Raw genomic sequence first — 18,230 nt, forward strand, 5'->3', positions numbered from 1 at the left:
TGGACGCTTAGCTTGCTTCCACCTTTTGGTTATTGTGAAGGGAGCGGTTATGAACTTTCATGTACAAATATCTGTTTGAGTATCTGCTTTCAATTCTTTGGGGTATATATCCAGGATTAGAATTGCTGAATCATATGGAAATCCTATGTTTAACTATTTGAAGCGCCTTCAAACTGTTTTCCACAGAGGCTACACCATTTTTACATTCCCACCAGCAATGCAGGATTCCAGTTTCTCTGTGTCCTCTCCAGCACTTGTTTTTAATGGCACCTCAAGATTGTCTCAACAGTATATGTATTAGGGTTCTCTAGAGAAACTGAATGAATGGAATGAATTAGTCAGTTAGTTAGGTGGTCGGTTGGTTAGTTAGCTAATTATGGAGTTGGTCATGTGATTATAGAGGCCAAGAAATCCCACAATCTGCCCACCTGCAAGCTGCAGAACCAGGAAAGCCCCAATGGTAAAATTCAGTCCCAGTCCAAAGGTCCAAAAGCGAGGAGGCCAGTATCCCAGGGCAGAAAAAGATGGATGTCCCAGATCAAAGAGAAAGCAAATTCAACCTTCCTTCTGGCCATTTTGTTCTACTTGAACTTTCAACAGATTCGATTCTGCCCTCCCACATTGAGGAGGGCAATCTTCTGTACTTGTTCTACTAATTCAGATGCTAAACTTTCAGAAACAAGGTCACAGACACACCCAGAATTATGTTTCCTAAGCTATCTGGGCGTCTGTTAGTCCAATCAAGTTAACACATAAAATTAACTGTCACAATATAGTAGACTTACTTATCTAAAAGAGTTGGGAAGTAGTTCATTCTAGTTTAGTGGTTCTCAACCAGGGACAGTTTTGCCTCTATCCCTTACTCCAGGAACTATCTGCAATGTCTGGAGACATTTTTAGTTTTCACAATTGGGAGCGGGGTACTACTGGCATCTTGGGAGTAGAGGCCATAGATGCTGCTAAATTCCTGCATGCACTTGACAGTCCCCCATCACAAAGAAGCGTGGCCCAAAGTATCAGTAGTGCCCAGGCTAAGATAACTTTTATTATTATTATTATTAAGTCAGGGCCTCACTCTGTTGCTTAGGCTGGAGTGCAATGGCACAATCACAGCTCACTGCAGCCTCAAACTCCTGGGTTGAAGGGATCCACCCTCTTCAGCCTCCCAAGTAGCTGGGACTATAGGCATGCACCACCACACCCAGCTAATTTTTTAAAAATTTTAGGTAGAGACAAGGTCTATTGTCCAGGCTGGTCTCAAAACTCCTGGCCTCAAGTGATCCTCCCATCTCAGCCTCCCAAAGTGCTGGGAATACAGGTGTGAGCCACCATGCCCAACCAGGATAACTTTTTAAAGTTAAAAAATTAGCCTACAAGCTAGTCTTGTAACTAGGCTCTATAGAGTCTCCAGATTCCAAAGGTAATCTGCAAGCAACAGAATCTCAAATTTAAAGTGGCTTCAAAATAATGACATCTCAAGTTTTTAAGAGCCTGGAAATAATGAAGTTCAGCAGTTCAATAATGCCATCAGGCTTTTTCCATCTCTCTGCTTTACTGCCCTGGCATGCTGGCTCAGCCTCAGACTTAACTCCTCATGGTCTCAAGCTGATTGCTGCAGATCCAGACACCACATTATCACACAGTGAAGTACAAAGGCAAAAAAGGGCAATTTTCCTTTTTATACCCAAGAGGAAAACTTATCCCAGAATCCACACATCATCTTCCCTGTAGGTCTTATTCACGAGAGTTGTATCACATCTTCATGCTTAAAGCCATCATTGGCAAAGAGAATAAAATCACTATTAGGTTTAGGCTCATCAAAGTTTAGTCCTTAGGGCTAAAGAAGGACCACTTGTCCTGAGCTCATGGCAGGGTGAACACCCAAACCATAGGAGATACTGAGGGAACAGCTAATCTGTAGGTTGTTTACTTGTGCTTCAAGGCTAGTTTCCTTGTCATTTGGTTTTAGATGCAAATGATAAAAACCTAGCTGGTATTTTAAATGAGGGGGTTATTGACTCACACAATTGAAAAGTCCAAGGATAGACACAGGCTTCAGACACACCTGGTCAAACACCATCTGCAAAGCTTGGCCATGTCCTCGCCAGCTCAGTTCTGCCCTCCTCGGTGTTGGCTTCATTCTCAGTCAGGCTCTCCCCTGTTGCTTACATAACTGAAACAAGGTCAAGAAGTAAGTCTCATTGGCTTTGACCGGTCTGATTTGAGTCACACATCAGCGGCTGAAGAAATCGCTGTGACTAGGGCACAGAAGGCTCCGATTGGCTGTAATTGGATCATAGTCCCCCCAGCCTGGGGAAGGAATGTACAGTATGATAAGCAGGAAGGGCAATGAGTGCTGGATTTGCAAAAACAGCAAATGCACCCTGCATGACACAGGATAAAAAGTATTTTTGGTCCCTAGGTAAGCTGAGTAGTATAAAAATGCATCAACTCATTCCACAAACACCTGTTGAATGCCAACTGTGTGCCAGATACCACGTATTGGGGAAGTAGACAGTCTCTTTCATAGAGGACACTGGTCCTCTGCCACTACTCCACTATGTGACCCTGAATGAGCTCCTTGGTCTCTCAGATTCTCCAACTCATCATCTGGAACAGGAAACGGCTGGAAACATTTCTGAGCTGCATCCTAATTTTGTATTCAATTAATGCTATGACTTCCTTCCTACAAACTGCTTTGAATTTTTTTTCTAGATGCTATCAATCACATGCCAATTTGATTTTACTTGCATGACTTGTCACCACCATAGAAGAACAAATTAAACAGGAGTGAAGTCAACTGAGAGCCCTTCTGAGCTGTGACTGCACGACTGAACTTAGGCATCCAAAGTTCACTGATTCTCACAGCCCAGACACCTTGTGGGTGACCTTGGTAGGGCAGCCTCGTGGAAGTAGAAAGACTGGGCTGGGGGTAGTAGGGAATCCTACCTCTTGCGGGGGGGAAACTCTAGACCACAGGCACTGCTTTTATCCAGCTCCCAGCTCCAGCCTGGGAGAGACACTCCCAACCCATATCTGTAAGGGTGCCTGGCAAAAAAAAAAAAAAGACTCATTGATACCCTTTGCAGATTGAGAGCTAAAATTAGCAGTGGGCATGAAGCTGACTTCTTCAGAGTGATTGCAGGGCCATGGAGGTGCTGGCTCCTGCTGATTACTCATGATGCTGGCTTGCAAGAAAGTGGTGTCAGGTGCTTAAAATGTTTAGTGACCCTTAAAAGACAGAATATTGCAGCTAAGCCTGAGTGAATATACGTGCTCTATCAATCCTTTACTCTTTTCCCAAAGCAATGAGCACAGTAACAGGCAAAAGGCTGACAGCCCTCACAACAAGAGTTGTGCAGGTAGGGTACTGCAGAACTTTGGGGGTGCCATGCATATTGTAGTCTAGGAAGCCTAGACGAGTGGTGCCCCCTAGAGTTATATAGTGCTCAACCTGTACAACCATGTATGGCAGTCCTTAATGCCAAGACCAAAACTAAGGTAAAAAGGCTACCATGGCTGGAATCCAGAAATCTTTTAATCAACCAACACATACTAATTTAAGGTTATACTGGACACTGTAGGTGCCCTGCCTATAGCCCAGAAGGCCATCTTAGACATTTTCTGTACTTAGTTATAGCTTCTTGTGTCTCTACCTGAGGATGTTCTCTGGCCATAGGGTGGGCTAAAAGGACCTAGGCAATAATGTTCCTAAGAGAGACACAACCAATCATGAACAGGAATTGTTGATAAATACACTCCTTACTGCGGACACTTCTGAGCTGAGTTTTCTACAGCGTGTCTTAGAGCGATTCTGTCCCATATGGCTGCCACTAGCTACAGGTGGCTGTTGAGCACTTGAAATGTGACTAGTCCAAATTGGCAAGTGTAAAATAAAAACACACCAGATATCAGAGACTTGGTATGGAAAAATAATGTGAAATGTCTCATTTATAATTTTTATACTGATTACATGCTGAAGTGATACTATTTCGGATATATCGGGCTAAATAAAACACATTATTAATCTTATCAGTTTCTTTTTTACTTTTTTAATGTGGCTGCTAGAAAATTTAGAATTACATGCGTGGCTTATGTTTGTGACTTTCATTGTACAGTCATGTACCACATAAGGATTTGTCAGTCGAGGGACTGCATGTGGGGTCTGACAATTACCTTTGGGAATTCATCTTAGGAAAAGTGCTACATATGTCATTGCTGAAAATCACTAGGGTCATCTTTGAAGCACTCCCCTTGGGAAGTTATGTACTGATGCCAGCACCTAGTCCACCTGTCAAAGCAATTTTGGAACTCTTTTTTCTGGAATGGCCATCAGAGCTATCATTGTATTACCCTTGATGTCCTGAATGTCATCAAAATATCTTCCTTCCAAAGTTTCCTTTATCTTTGGATAAAGAAAAAAAGTCATCAGGGGCCAGATCATGTAAGTAGGAAAGGTATTCCAATACTGTTATTTGTTTACTGGCTAAAAACTCCGGACAATGCTGTGTGAGCTGGTGCATTGCCATGATGTAAGAGTTCCTTCGCAACCATTTTTTTCTTACTTTTTTTTTTTTTGAGTTGGAGTCTCACTCTGTTGCCCAGACTGGAGTGCAGTGGCACGCTCCCAGCCACCGCAGCCTCGACCTGCTGGGTTCCAGCAATCCTTCCGCCTCAGCCTTCCAAGTAGCCAGAACTACAGGCATGCGCTACCTCGCCCAGTTGATTTTTGATTTATTGTAGAGCCGAGGTCTCACCAAGTTGCCCTGGTGGTTCTCAAACCCGTGGGCTCAGGTAATTCACTCGCCTCGGCCTCCCAAACTGCTGGGATGACAGGCTGAGCCACTGAGCCCGGCCCACGACCATTTTTGCACACACCTTTCTCATGCCAAGATTTTCATTTGAGATTTTCCTAACCATTTCTCTATTGATGCTTATTTGGTCTCTTCTCACAGCCAATGATTTTGGTGCACAATTCAAAGAATTTTTGCAACGTTTCCATCAGTTCTGCTCATTACTGACCATCCTGACCTGTCTTCATCAGTGACATTTTTCCCTCCCTTCAGAAAAACATTTAATCCATTGGTACACTGCCATTTTCTTCATGACATTATCCCCATAAACTTGGACTAATATGTCCCTGATTTCACTTCCACTCTTGCCAAGTTTAACAAGATATTTAATGTTTTTTCATTGCTCTAATTCGAACTCCGACATTCTCACAATGATGGCTCTGATGGCCATCCCAGAAAACGAGTTCCAAAATTGCTTTTACGGGTTGACTAGGCGCTGGCATTGGTGCATAGCTTCCCAGGGGGAGTACTTCGAAGGTGACTTTAGTGATATTCAGCAATGAGGTATGTAGCTCTTTTTCCAGAACGATTTCAGAAACTTAATTGCCAGATCTCATATACAACAGTGGTCCGATAAGAATATAATACCATATTTTGACTGTAGTCTTTCTATGTCTAGATACACAAATCCTTCCCATTGTGTTACAACTGCCTGCAGTATTCATACAGTGACACGCTGTACAGGTTTATAGCTTAGGAGCAATAGGCTGTACCATATAGTCTAGGTGTGGAGTAGGCTCTATCATCCAGGTTTTTGTAAGTGCACTCTATGATGTTCATACAAGAATAAAACCACATTTCTTGGAACACATCCTCTCACTAAGCAATGCATGATTGTCCTTCTATTGAATGGAGCCATCCTAAAGGCAGGGGTAGGCCACCCTCTACCACAACTTTTTCAATCTTTTTGCCTGTCTCACTTTCCTACTCTCTCACCCCCCAAATTTGGATCACCCCCCAAATCAATTAATTGGGCCCAAAACTTATCTCAAGGGATGCTTTGAATTGTAACCCAAGCTAAGAAACCGACTATGTACAGAAAATCATGCTAATATTTACCTTTCCTTATACTCAATTTGCATATGATCAGTAGGGAGATAAAGACACCAACAGAGGAAAGGTTAAATACCAGATTTAAGTAACAGCACAGAGATGTGCATGATTACCTGCCAAGTGAGTAGTACAGAGAGCAAGTGCTAAGAGCTAGAAAGAGAAGTGATATTCACATGGAGTGGTGTGGCTGGGGAAGATTTCTGCTCTGCCCCACAAAGTCTAACTGCTATCTGGTTTGCTGCCAAAGAACAGTTGTGAAAAGTGAAGCTTGAGCAAGGTCCTAGACTCAAGGAGTGACTTTGGTGAATGGGATGAACTGTGTATTTTGTGGGAAGTACACTTTGAATTGCAGTGGGTGTGTGTTTTGAGGAGGGGAGAGGATGCAAGGCCTGATTCTCTTGTTTCACTCATTCCCACTGTAAACAAAACTGGCAGTGGGAAGTAGAGGTGGCCTATTTCAGAAAACCCAAACAAAACATACTTCCCAGAAAGGAATCCAATGCTCTACCCTTTTCCCATCAGCACAGCACTTCTGTGACTTCGATGTGAAATTGTGTCACCATAGGAGAGTAAGCATGCATTCTATGAGCATTCCTGACCAAACTCACAAGGTACAAAGTGCTGCTCATTACAGTGCAGAAATCAAAGAGAAAATGCTTTGTAGCTTTCAGGAAGAAGAAATAAACCCCTGCCACCATTCAGTCTTTGAAAATAGGCAGTAAATCAACCAAAAGAGAGAGGGAGAGAGAGAGAGAGAGAGCGAGAGAGAGAGAGAGGCTTCCCTTAAGGTATGGGGGGGTACTGTCCAAGGTACCCAAGGTTGTCTCTGTGGGACCAGCTGGAATTTGTACAAAACTCCTCCAGAACCTTATAGAAGTAACATTTTGCCCTCAATAAGTAGGTGGGCATTATGGTCTACACTGATATATGCTTTAAAAAAGAGTTTTCCTTTCATGTATTCTTATTTTAAATGTCCTATTCTGGTTTAAAGATAAGTTCTTTAAAATACATAGAGTAAGGGAGTTCAAGTTTTCCATTGATTTGATTCAAATGGTTGCAAAGCACATTTCATCTTCTTGATGATGTTCTTTCTTATGCACAGTTGAAATTTCTCTTGATTGAACATGGAGGTTCAAATTCATATGTCTACAAAGACCCGAAGGCAAAGTAAATGATTAAAATAGGACATTTAAAATAGCAACTGGCATGGCTTTAGCGTGGAAGAGACAATACCAGGCAGATGGAGATGGGTTACCAGGAAGAGTGTGTGCTTCATCCAAAGGAAGTAGCTTCCTCTTAACTCTAGTCCATTGTGTCCATGTCAGACAAAAAGTTCAGTCTTGCAAGGTTATTTAATTACTCAAGAAAAGCTCAATGTTAAGCTTTTACATTAATTTAATTTCTTAAAATTCACTGTGTAAGCCAGGGAACACATCTATGGGTTGGATCCTACCCACCAGTTGCCACTTTGCAACCTCTTTTTAATGCAAACCCTCTTGTTCAGGATCTCATAAACACAGAGAACAGAAGAGGTAAAAACAGGTATTCTCTTTCACGCTTGACTGACGGGGAAATTGAGGTACAGAGCATCTAGTATTTCAAATTCATTGGAAGAGTTGATAATGCAACCCCAAACATCTGCTACCAAGTACACTAAATGAACAGACACTAGACAATTAGATAGTCTATGAGCACTTAGAAAAGGAAGTCACTATAACGTAGTCCTCCTTATCCAACAGGAATATGTTCCAAGATCCCAAGTGGATGCCTGAAATCTCGAATCATACAGAATACCATATGTATTATTTTTTTCTATGATAAAGTTTAATTTGTAAATTAGGCACATTAAGAGATTAACAACAACAATAATAAATAAAACACTTATTACAGTATGTGCTGGATCACTACTCTTACACTTTGGAGTCCTTATTAAGTAAAATAAGGGTTACTTGAACACAAGCCCTACAATACAATGCCAGTCACCACGCCACTTGATTTGATAACCAAGATGGCTTCCAAGTGACTGATGGGTGGGTAGTGTCAGCAGCGTGGAGACACTGGACAAGGGAGTGATTCACTTCCCTGGCTGGAAGAAGAAGGGCAGCATGAGATTTCATTACACTACTCAGAACATTGCACAATTTAAAATTAAGAATGGTTTATTTCTGGAATTTTCCATTTAATATTTTTGGACCACAGTTGACTGTGAGTAACAGAAACCATGGAAAGGGAAACCATGAAAAGTTAAACCACAGATGAGGGGGAACTACTGTAGAAAAAAGACAGCATGGATTGAGCATAGTACCTGGTGTAGGGTGGGTGCTCTATATTTATGTGTATATTGTAGAAACTGCTGAACAAACATCAGCTCAGCCACATAGCATGATTGTTTATCACAGCAGTGGGGTATAAAGTATCTTGTATCATACCAACTTTGAATTACACCAACAAGCAGCTTACTAACTGTATTATATTCTCTTAGCCTCAGTTTATCTGTAAAACAGGAACAATATCTAACTGGACCATTTGTTAGGAGGATCTGAGATAAACTACATGACACACATATACACTGTGTATATTATATACTTATATAATGCTCATTATTATAATTATTTGTCATATTACTAGACTGGCAAATCAAGAAAATATACTAGAAAATGACAATGAGTTTTCCTGGAAAGATCACAAGTTTAAAAACTCATCCAAATTGATTTGGGATCTAGTTCTGCTACTCACCAGCTCAGCTACCCTGAGTAAAGTACTTAAACTCTTTGTTCAATAATTCCTACCCCTTCATAGAGCTGTTGTGAAAATTAAAAATAATAATCGAGTACTTAATCATATGCTAGGCCCTATGCCAAGCAATTTACTTACTTTTATTCACTTAATTTATGTAGGGTGCTTAGCACTGCCTGGACTATAATAGGTGCTCAACAAATAGTCAGGAGTGTTATTATTAGCATATTCGAATACCAACAGGGTACTTAACATTGCTCAGGAGAACTGTGTGAGTATAATGGAGAAGAGTAGGCTGGAAGGAAGTATAATTAAGTGGGTTAGTAAAAGAGTCAAGCATACATGGGGGAAAATATTGGAGAAAGATGAAAGCCAAAGATGCCTGAATGATAAGTTAGAACCAGACAAGGACAATTTTTATGTAAAGGTCCAAACGGTAAATATTTTCAGCCTTATAGGCCAGTCTCTATTGCAACTATTCAACTCTGCTCTTGCAGTGCAAAAGCAGTCATAGATAATGCATAAAGTACTAGGTGTGGCTGGATTCCAATAAGACTTTATTCACAAAAACAGGCAGTGGGCTAGATTTGACCTTTGGGCAGTGATTTGCTGATCCCCAGTTTAGAATAAAAAGATGATGAAATGCAACAGGATAAATGTAAAGTGTGCCACACAGTTCCAGAAACCAACTCACAAGTACTTAAACTCTTGGAATTTAAGGCCAGGCATAGTGGCTTATTCCTATAATTCCAGTACACTGGGAGGCCAAAGCAGGAGGACTGCTTGAGCTCAGGATTTCGAGACTGGCCTGGGCAACACAGTGAGACCTCATCTCTACAAAAAAATGTTTTAAATAAGCCAGGTGTGGTGGCCTGTGCCTATAGCCCCAGCTACTCAGGAGGCTGAGGCAGAAGGATCACCTGAACCTAGGAGGTCAAGGTTGAGCTGAGCTGTGATTATGCCACTGCACTTCAGCCTGGGTAACACAGTGAGACCCTGACTCAAAACAAACAAACAAATAACAACAAACTCCTGGAATTTAAATCAAAACTCAGGAAAAACATGAGATTTGGATTGCCAAAACCAAAATAAAATTACTAAGGTGATTTTAGGCACAAAACCCAAAATTCTACCCTCGTTTGTTCAGGAAAGACCATGCCTAGGTCAGTTCTGGGTAATGCAAGTGATCTGGAGCCTGTTCAACTGAGGTCGGTGATTAAAGACCCACCAGAAACAGTTTATTTGTTTCATCCAGTGTGCTCCCACTTCCCAATCAATTCCCAGTGGCTGCCAGGAACAACATATGGAAAAGAATTCTGAGGTTTCACATCTGAGCCTACAGAAAATGGAAGCCATGATTAATTAGTAATGTCTATCTTGGGCATAAGAGGAGAGAATAGTGATGAGTGTGCCACGTAATTGCCATCCCTCAAAACCATGTCATATTAGGAAGGATATTATACCAGTGGAATGTTGCTACCTATCCCAAAGAAGTTGTGTGACCCCAAACACAATTATCTTCAAGTTGGCAAGATACCTTCTAGAAGTACTAAGCTAATCTCACTAATAATGAGCATGACAAATCAAACTAGTTTTTATTACAGTGGCAGCAGGGGGCTGGACTCAAGTCACCTCTGAATATTCTTTCCATCCTTTCGTGAGATTCTGATTCTTTGGGATGCGTCATTGTACAATCACAGCTGTGTTCCAGGTGGCCTTGTCTCATCAACAGCATTGCTTTGAAGGTCTTTTCTGTCTTGCTTGGGAAGTCACCGGAAGATGGCCTTTACCAAAATGGGGAAATAAAGCAAGAGACAGGGAGGCAAACAGGGAATGGGAGAACCGATCCCAAAGAAGGGCTAAGGAGAGCTCCCGCGTGGTGGTGAAGGTGGACAGCCAGTCCTGCATGAAGCAGACTGGGGTCCCCAGGGGCAGGCTTTTTCAGTGGGACAAAATTGATGAATATCGGTGCATCAGAATGCCTTGGGGGGAGGTTGGATTCTTGGTGAAGGACTTGAGGTCGAATTAGTAGTAAGCACATAGAAACTCAGCAAACAACAAAAAGAAAACAAAATACAAGATAGTTATGAACTCCTGGGAGGAAAAGTTGTCAAGGAAAGATAAAGCAATCAGAGTCCACAACATGGCTCGGCTGTGACTGGTGTTTACATAGTCATAATAACGTAAACACTGAATACCGACCTAATCAAAGTCATGAAACAAGGATGAGGGATGACTCCACAGTGGGAATTTAGTAGCTCATTCCTAGAACAGACATATCTAGCTTTAATAATCAAAGAATATTTAGAGGCAGATGTTAAATAACAAAATCAGCTATAAGAGGTAAAATGATCTCTTGGAGGGAGAAATGAAGGGAGAGTGGGAAGCCACTATATTCTATGGCCAACTCTGTGGAACCCGTTGACTTTCTACGCTGCACATATATTACCTTGATTTTAGAAAAAGAAGCCAGGTGTGGTGGCTCACACCTGTGAGCACTTTGAGAGGGAGTGGCAAGAGGATTGCCTGAGCCCATGGGTTCAAGACCAGCCTGGGCAACTTGACAAGGCCTCATCTCTACAATAAATTAATAATAGCAAAAACATGGAACCAACCATGCTGCCCATTGAAGCTGAACTGGATTAAAAATTGTGGTACATATACACAATGGAACATTATGCAGCCATAAAGAAAGACAAACATAAGGACTTCGCAGCAACTTGGATGGATTTGGAGTCAATCATATTCAGTGATCTACCACAGAAACCAAGAACAAAGTACCATATGTTCTCACTCATAAGCGGACCTTGAATAATTATAATACTATATACAAGAAAGGGATTGGCAGTAGCGGGAAACTGTCAGGGGATGGGGGTGGGATTGGCAGCTGGGGGAAACTGCCAGGGAAGGAAGGGGCATACCTCATCAACAAGGGAACCTGCATAATCAACGTTTGTATACCTAACCCTGAATTGTACCCCACATCTTCATAATAAAAAATCAATTAATTAATTATTTCAAAATTAGCCTGGCGTGGTAGTAAACGCCTATGGATAGCTGAGGCGGAAGGATCACCTGAGCCCAGCGGGTCAAGGCTGCAGTGGCTGTGAGTGTGTCACTGCACTCCAGCCTGGGTGACAGAGTAAGACTTATACTCAAAAAAAAAAAGAAAGAGATGACTAGTAGGTTGCAATGAGAAGTGATGAGGCAGTAGCCAACGACCCATTCATTCAACAAGCATTTAATGGGCACCTAAAATGTACTGTCTCTGGGAAATTGAAAGAAAGACAAAAGGACCCAGGTCCTGTCCTTGCTTGCTCATGATCCAGTGGGTTTCTCTGTGGTAGAAATTCAAATTCTTCACTAGTGAGAATGTTAATTAGATACAGAACAAAGGCTTGGATATCTGCTTGTGTGGAATTTTCCAAGATGTGTGACTAGTGGATTCTGTTGGCTTTCTCTGGGTGGGGTACCCTTGGAAGATTACTAGGGGCTTAGCCTCAAGGCATGATGGGACCTGAGAAGGCAGGGGAAGAGTTGGGATAGGAAACCCCTGAGATAACCATGGTCAGCTAGTGTGGGCGGTCAGCAGTGGGGGTTACATTTTCTAAAGCAGCAGAGGGACCTAGTTTGTTTCAATCATTATAGTTACTGCCCTGTTTTGCTTGCATGACCTCATTTAACTCTGAAAATAAGCCTCAATATTATTATTTCTATTTTCTAGATGAGAAAACTGGAGCCTAGAGAGGCTATGTGATCTACCTAAGGTCACACAGCTTGTAAGCAGCAGAGCTTGCAAACCCAAACTGAAATCCAAGTCACAAGTCCCTGCCCTTGTGCTTGAATTGGAATTTTTCTCCATTTAGATTGAGGGATTGGGGTTGGGAGCGGTGGTTCATGCCTGTAACTCTAGCATTTTGGGAGGCTGGGGCAGGATCCAGGAGCTTGGGACCAGCCTGGGCAATGTAGCGAGACCCTGTCTTTCTCTCTCTCTTTTTTTTTAAAATGTTGTTGGATTGGGAGTTGCAAGTCCTGAAGTTCTAACTTTTGTTGTGCCCTTAATCAGCTGTATGGTCTCTGGCAAGTTCCTTTCCTTCTCGGTGTCTGTTTCCAGGTGCAGAAAACAGAAGGGATTGGCTCAGACGACAACTAAGGGTCATTTATGCTTTGGCCATCTGTATTAGGATGGGGAAAGCCAACGGGAAGAGGAAACAGATAAATGTGCAGAGGTGAACCCTCTTTCCTCCTCCAAGCCTCAATTTCATCGTCTGTAAAATGGTAAAACCAAAGACATAAATCATGCTAGGATCAGCATATTACATATGATAACGTGTAAAAAGTACTCAGTATTCGCCCAAGCAACACAGTAAGTGCTCGATAAATGTGGGTCTGTGTTATTCCTAATACGCTTACAGCGTGTTATTCCACCACACTGGGGTTCCTGTAAGCTTTCATTCTGGCAAGGTCAAAGCACCATGTTGGAAAGAAGAGGACTGATCAAAGTGGAAGAAAGGCAGCCAGACAAAATTACTGTCAGACAGGAATGTGTGCTGTTGCCCTTTATTGGTTTTACATACGGGTTAGTTTACGAACACTTTCAGGAGCATGTAAGTGTGAAATTGGAAAGCGTCACTGCAGGACAGCCAGGAGCCACCGCACCCGCAATACAAAGACCGGGAGGAGCAAGCCAGGTGGGCCAGAAAAAGGGAGAAGAAAGGAGACAGGCAGAAAGGAAAGTGAGTCCTCGATGTGGAAGGACAAAAAGATACTGGCTGGGGAGCGAGCCGATTTTGAAGTTCAAAGCTTGTGATATATTGTTGAACTCACACTCCTATTTCACCTTTTTTTGGCAGGGGGGAGGAGAGGGTTGGGGTCTCACTCTGTCGCCCAGGTTGCAGTACAGTGGCATGATCACAGCTCACCACAGTCTCCACCTCTTAAACTAGGTGATCCTCCTGCCTCAGCCTCCCAAGTAGCTGTGACTGCAGGCACACACCAGCGTGCCAGCTAATCATTTTTATTTTTCGTAGATACGAGGTCTTGCTATGTTGCCCAGGCTGGTCTTGAACTCCTGAGCTTAAGTGATCCTACCACCTCAGCCTCCCACAGTGCTGGGATTACAAGTGTGAGCCACTGCACCCAGCCCTATTTCACTATTTAAACAAGTCCCATTCTCCGCCCCCTGACTCCCACTCAAGCCATTCCCTCTGAATGGAATTTCCATTCCTGGTCATAGACATTGCTCAAGGCCTGCCTCACTTTCTCTGAATCCCCCCAAAAGAGCCTACAACACTACCTAACATGCAATACATTCAATAAATATTAATTGCATTCATCAAGTCCACGATTCTTTACTATTCAAGTTGAAGAAGAAACATTCCACCCAATTAGCTGCAAATGACCAAAGATGATCATGGCAAAGCTCTCTGCTTGTTTGGAATGGGAGTGAAGCTTTCCAGGGACTCATTCTGTGATGGGGACACTTTGCTCCAATAATAATGAAAACAGGAACAAGAAACAACAAATAAGCATGGCCTGTAGTTCCAGCTTGGGAGGCAGAGGTGGGAGGATGGCCGGGAATTCAAGACCATCCTGGGCAACACAGCGAGACAACCATCTCTATAAAAATAACTAAAAATTAGCTGAGTGTGGTGGCATGCACCTGAGGTCCCAGCTACTCTAGAGCCTGAGGCAGGAGGATCACTTGAGCCCAGGAGTCCAAGGGTGCAGTGAGCTATGATCAAGCCACTGCATTCTAGCCTGGGCCACACCTCTATCAACAACAAAAAATGTGTGTGTGTGTGTGTGTGTGTGTGTGTGTGTGTGTATTGAGAACTACATCCCAAACACAATCTTTAAATACTTTATCCATAATAAATCATTTAGTCCTCAAATCAACATTATGGTCAAGGGGCAATTCTCATCCCCATTTTCCAGAGTAGGAAACTGAGTAGGGTGACCAACCATTCCAGCATGCCTGGAGTTCCCGGGATGCAAGACTTTCAATGCTAAAACCAGAGAGTTCTGGACACACAGGGATGCGTGTACCTTGCCACCTGGGCACACAGAGATTCCAGAAACTTCCCAAGGTTAACGAGTGGCCGGGCTTCCATCACCCCCAGTACAGTCACAGACGGAGGTGAATACAAACCCATTGAGGCAGCAGGCAAGCCAGGTCACAGGATGGGCTGTCCACACTTTCCAGCATACAGCCTGATGTGAGCAGGTCCTCACACGACTGTCCTGACCACGCTGTAGAACCGCCTACACATGCCACATGACTGTGGGCAAAGTCATTTAACGTCTCTGGGCCTCTGCTGTTCTCATCTTCAAATGAAGGGGTCAAACGACATCCAGAAACATCTGGAAGAGCAAATCAATGTGCTCCTTTGCCTGAGGCAGATAAAGCTGATTAGGCCACTCTTTCCTGCACTCCCCAGACCTGGGCCTCAGAGCCCTTCTCTCACCTCTGCAGCATGGGCAGTCACAACCCAGTCGCAGGAGCTGACACTTTGCATGCTCCTTAAGGCTGGCAGCTTGACCTGAGTAGTCTGTGGGTGCTAAATGAGCACCCTGAAGTTGTCCTGACCTCTCAGGATCTGGCTGGCCCTCTGACCAACATCCAAAGACAGGAAGGAGACACATGGCAACAGCAACTGCCATTGTGGGCACAGCCTCCACAGGTGGGGGCAGTCGCTACATCCAGCTTGTGCTGTGTACACTTCAGAGTACAGCATGGTGAATGAAAGCAGGGACTCTGGAGACACCACCTGGGCCCAGAATCCTGGCTTGCCATAGTAAAGCTGTGTGACCTTGGACAAGTTACTTAACCTCTCTGTTTCTCAATTGCCTCAATGACAAAATGAAGATTATAATAGTAGCTATGCCATAAGGTTGTTATGAGGAGTCAAGGAGTTATTATGCATAGAATACCTAGCACATAGTAAGTGGTATATGTGTTAATATTTATTAGAATTATCAAAAGCGCATCTGGATTTAGTATTATTTAACAGATGAGGAAATTGAGGTTCAGAGAAATGAATCTGCCCGGGGTCACACCAAGTTAGCTAAGCAGCAAAGCCAGATTCAAATCCTGATGCCAAAGCCTTGCTCTTAGCTGCAATGTATGCTGCACCTCAGGAAACACTCAACTATTTATTAAAATAATCAGTGGTGAAATAAAGGTTGTTCTTGATTGTCTGCAAAGGCTTGCTAACCTGTCCTGTACTCCTGCCCTCAGGGCCTGCTTCTTCCCTGCCAGCACTGCTGAGTCCCAGAACTTGGGGCACCATTTTCCTGAGTAGCTCTAGAATGCCAACCCCTCTAACTCCCTGCCCGTCCACACCATCAGCCTATAGAAAACCCAACACACTGCTGAGTCTCCAACTTCTGAAACACAGGACTCTTTAAGCTTCTGGTTATTGGTCTTCCCCATAAATAAAATAAAGTGTTATTTTACAGATTTGTATCTTTCAGGGATCCGAGCAAACCCAGATTAGAGAAAATGGATCAAGGGATGAAGCATCTGGGACCCTATGCTGTATCTCGCCTACTGCCCCCTTCTGGCGTCCTCCTGGACACATCCTTCTGTCTTAATAATCAGTTATTCACAAAACTACGTATTCCAGTAAACACTCCAGTTCCTAATGCGAATGTAACACCCCAGTTCCTCACTATGACTTTATGTCCAAAGAGGGTGAAATGATGTTTGTGTTTCCAAATCATTCCACCTGGGGCCTTCTTTCTGAAAGCAGGAAAGGTGACCTGCCTTACCAAGGACAGGGTTTGAAGGGTCTCTAGCAATAGTGAGAGAGAACAGAAACCGGTTCCAGGCCTGCCTCTGCCCCAAGACTGCAAGCCCCAGGTGAGGTTGTCAGGCAGCTCACTGATGCGAACTGAGCGGCTGACACAGACTGGTGTTCCTCCACGAGCGACAGACTGGCGTTGCCTCCCCGGAAGGGCAAAACGTGAGAAGCCCACCGACATCAGAGCACCAAGATGTAGAATGCCCAGTTTCCCATCTACAGTTTTAGAAACCAGTTCAGTGGTTCCTCCTCCACAGACGATAAGAAAGGCAGCCAGGAGGTAGGTGATCTGAAAAACACCAACACTTGTTTTCCTCCAGAGGCTCTCAAGTTGTACTGGACAGAGCTGTTTCCTTCGAGACCAATTCACTGTTTCCATTCGAAGTGGTTCCTTCCTTTCTAGGATGGTTATACTCATGCAGGATCAGCAGAAAGCAACTTCTTGGCTGGTCACTCTGACTCTCTCAACTATGCTGCCAGAGGAGAAATCCAGAGTTATCTGGCAGGGGAAAGGGCCCAGGCAAATAATAGCACGTATATGAGGTAAAAGTAGCACTTTGCAGACGCCACCGCCTTGAGCCTTTCTCCATCAACGATGATCAAGCCCACGATGTTCTTTGACATCACCACCAACGGTGAGCCCTTGGGCCATGTCCCCTTCGAGCTATCTGCAGACAAAGTTCCAAAGACAGAAAACTTTCGTGCTCTGAGCACTGGAGAGAAAGGATTCGGTTATAAGGGTTCCTGCTTTCAAAGAATCATTCCAGGGTTTGTGTGCCAGGATGGTGACTTTACACACCACGGTGGCACTGGCAGGAAGCCCATCTATAGAGAGAAATTTGATGATGAGAACTTCATCTTGAAGCATACAGGTCCCAGCATCTTGTCCATGCCAAATGTTGGACCCAACACAAACGGTTCCTAGTTTTTCATCTGCACTACTAAGACTGAATGGTTGGTTGCCAAGCATGTGGTCTTTGGCAAGGTGAAAGAGGGCATGAATGTTGTGCAAGTGATGGAGGGCTGTGGCCCAAGGATGGCAAGATAAGCAAGAAGATCACCCTTGCTGTCTGTGGACAACTCTAATAAATTTGACTTGGTTCATCTTAAACTACCAGACCATTTCTTCTGTAGCTCAGAACACCCCTCCATCCCATTTGCTTGCAATATCCCTACAATCTTTGTGCTCTCACTACAATTCTTTGGGTTTGGGTTCCATATTTTCCTTATTACCTTCCATATCTCACTGGATGGCAGAGAAATAAAAACCATTACCAAAAAAAAAAAAAAAAAAAGAGAGGTGAAAGTAGATGTTGGAGGGGGGGGAAACACAAAAACAACCTCCCTGAGAAACACTGAAGAAAGATGGAAATATTGAATGCAATTTTAACAAAGTGAAGAGGAAAAGGACTGCAAAATGTAGTGGTTATGGGAGACGTGATGTGTGACCTTGGAGGTTAAGGAACTACCTCCCATAGGTCTAGTCTCAGTTTTCTTCTTTAAAGTGTATGGTTCGCCGGACTCAGTGGCTCAGCCTGTAATCCCACGCCTTGGGAGGCTGAGGTGAGTGGATTGCCTGAGCCCGCAGGTTCAAGACCCATCTGGGCAACTTGGCGAGACCTCATCTCTACAAGAAGTCAAAAAATTAGCCGGGTGTGGTAGCGCGTGCCTGTAGTTCCAGCTACTTGGAAGGCTGAGGTGGAAGGATTGCCAGAGCCCAGCAGGTGGCGGCTGTGGTGGCCGGGAGCGGCCATTGCACTCCAGTCTGGGCGACAGAGTGTGA

At 43.6% G+C, this 18,230-nt stretch overlaps 1 pseudogene; it reads left to right on the top strand.

Moving 5' to 3' along the window:
• Positions 1 to 17,042: 17,042 nt before the first annotated feature.
• LOC103274130 lies at positions 17,043 to 17,712 on the top strand (annotated as a pseudogene).
• The last annotated feature ends 518 nt before the right edge of the window (positions 17,713 to 18,230 follow it).

The sequence above is a fragment of the Carlito syrichta genome, unplaced genomic scaffold, assembly GCF_000164805.1.
Source record: "Carlito syrichta isolate Samal-C Ts95f unplaced genomic scaffold, Tarsius_syrichta-2.0.1 Scaffold314525, whole genome shotgun sequence".
In the NCBI taxonomy this organism is placed as follows: domain Eukaryota; kingdom Metazoa; phylum Chordata; class Mammalia; order Primates; family Tarsiidae; genus Carlito; species Carlito syrichta.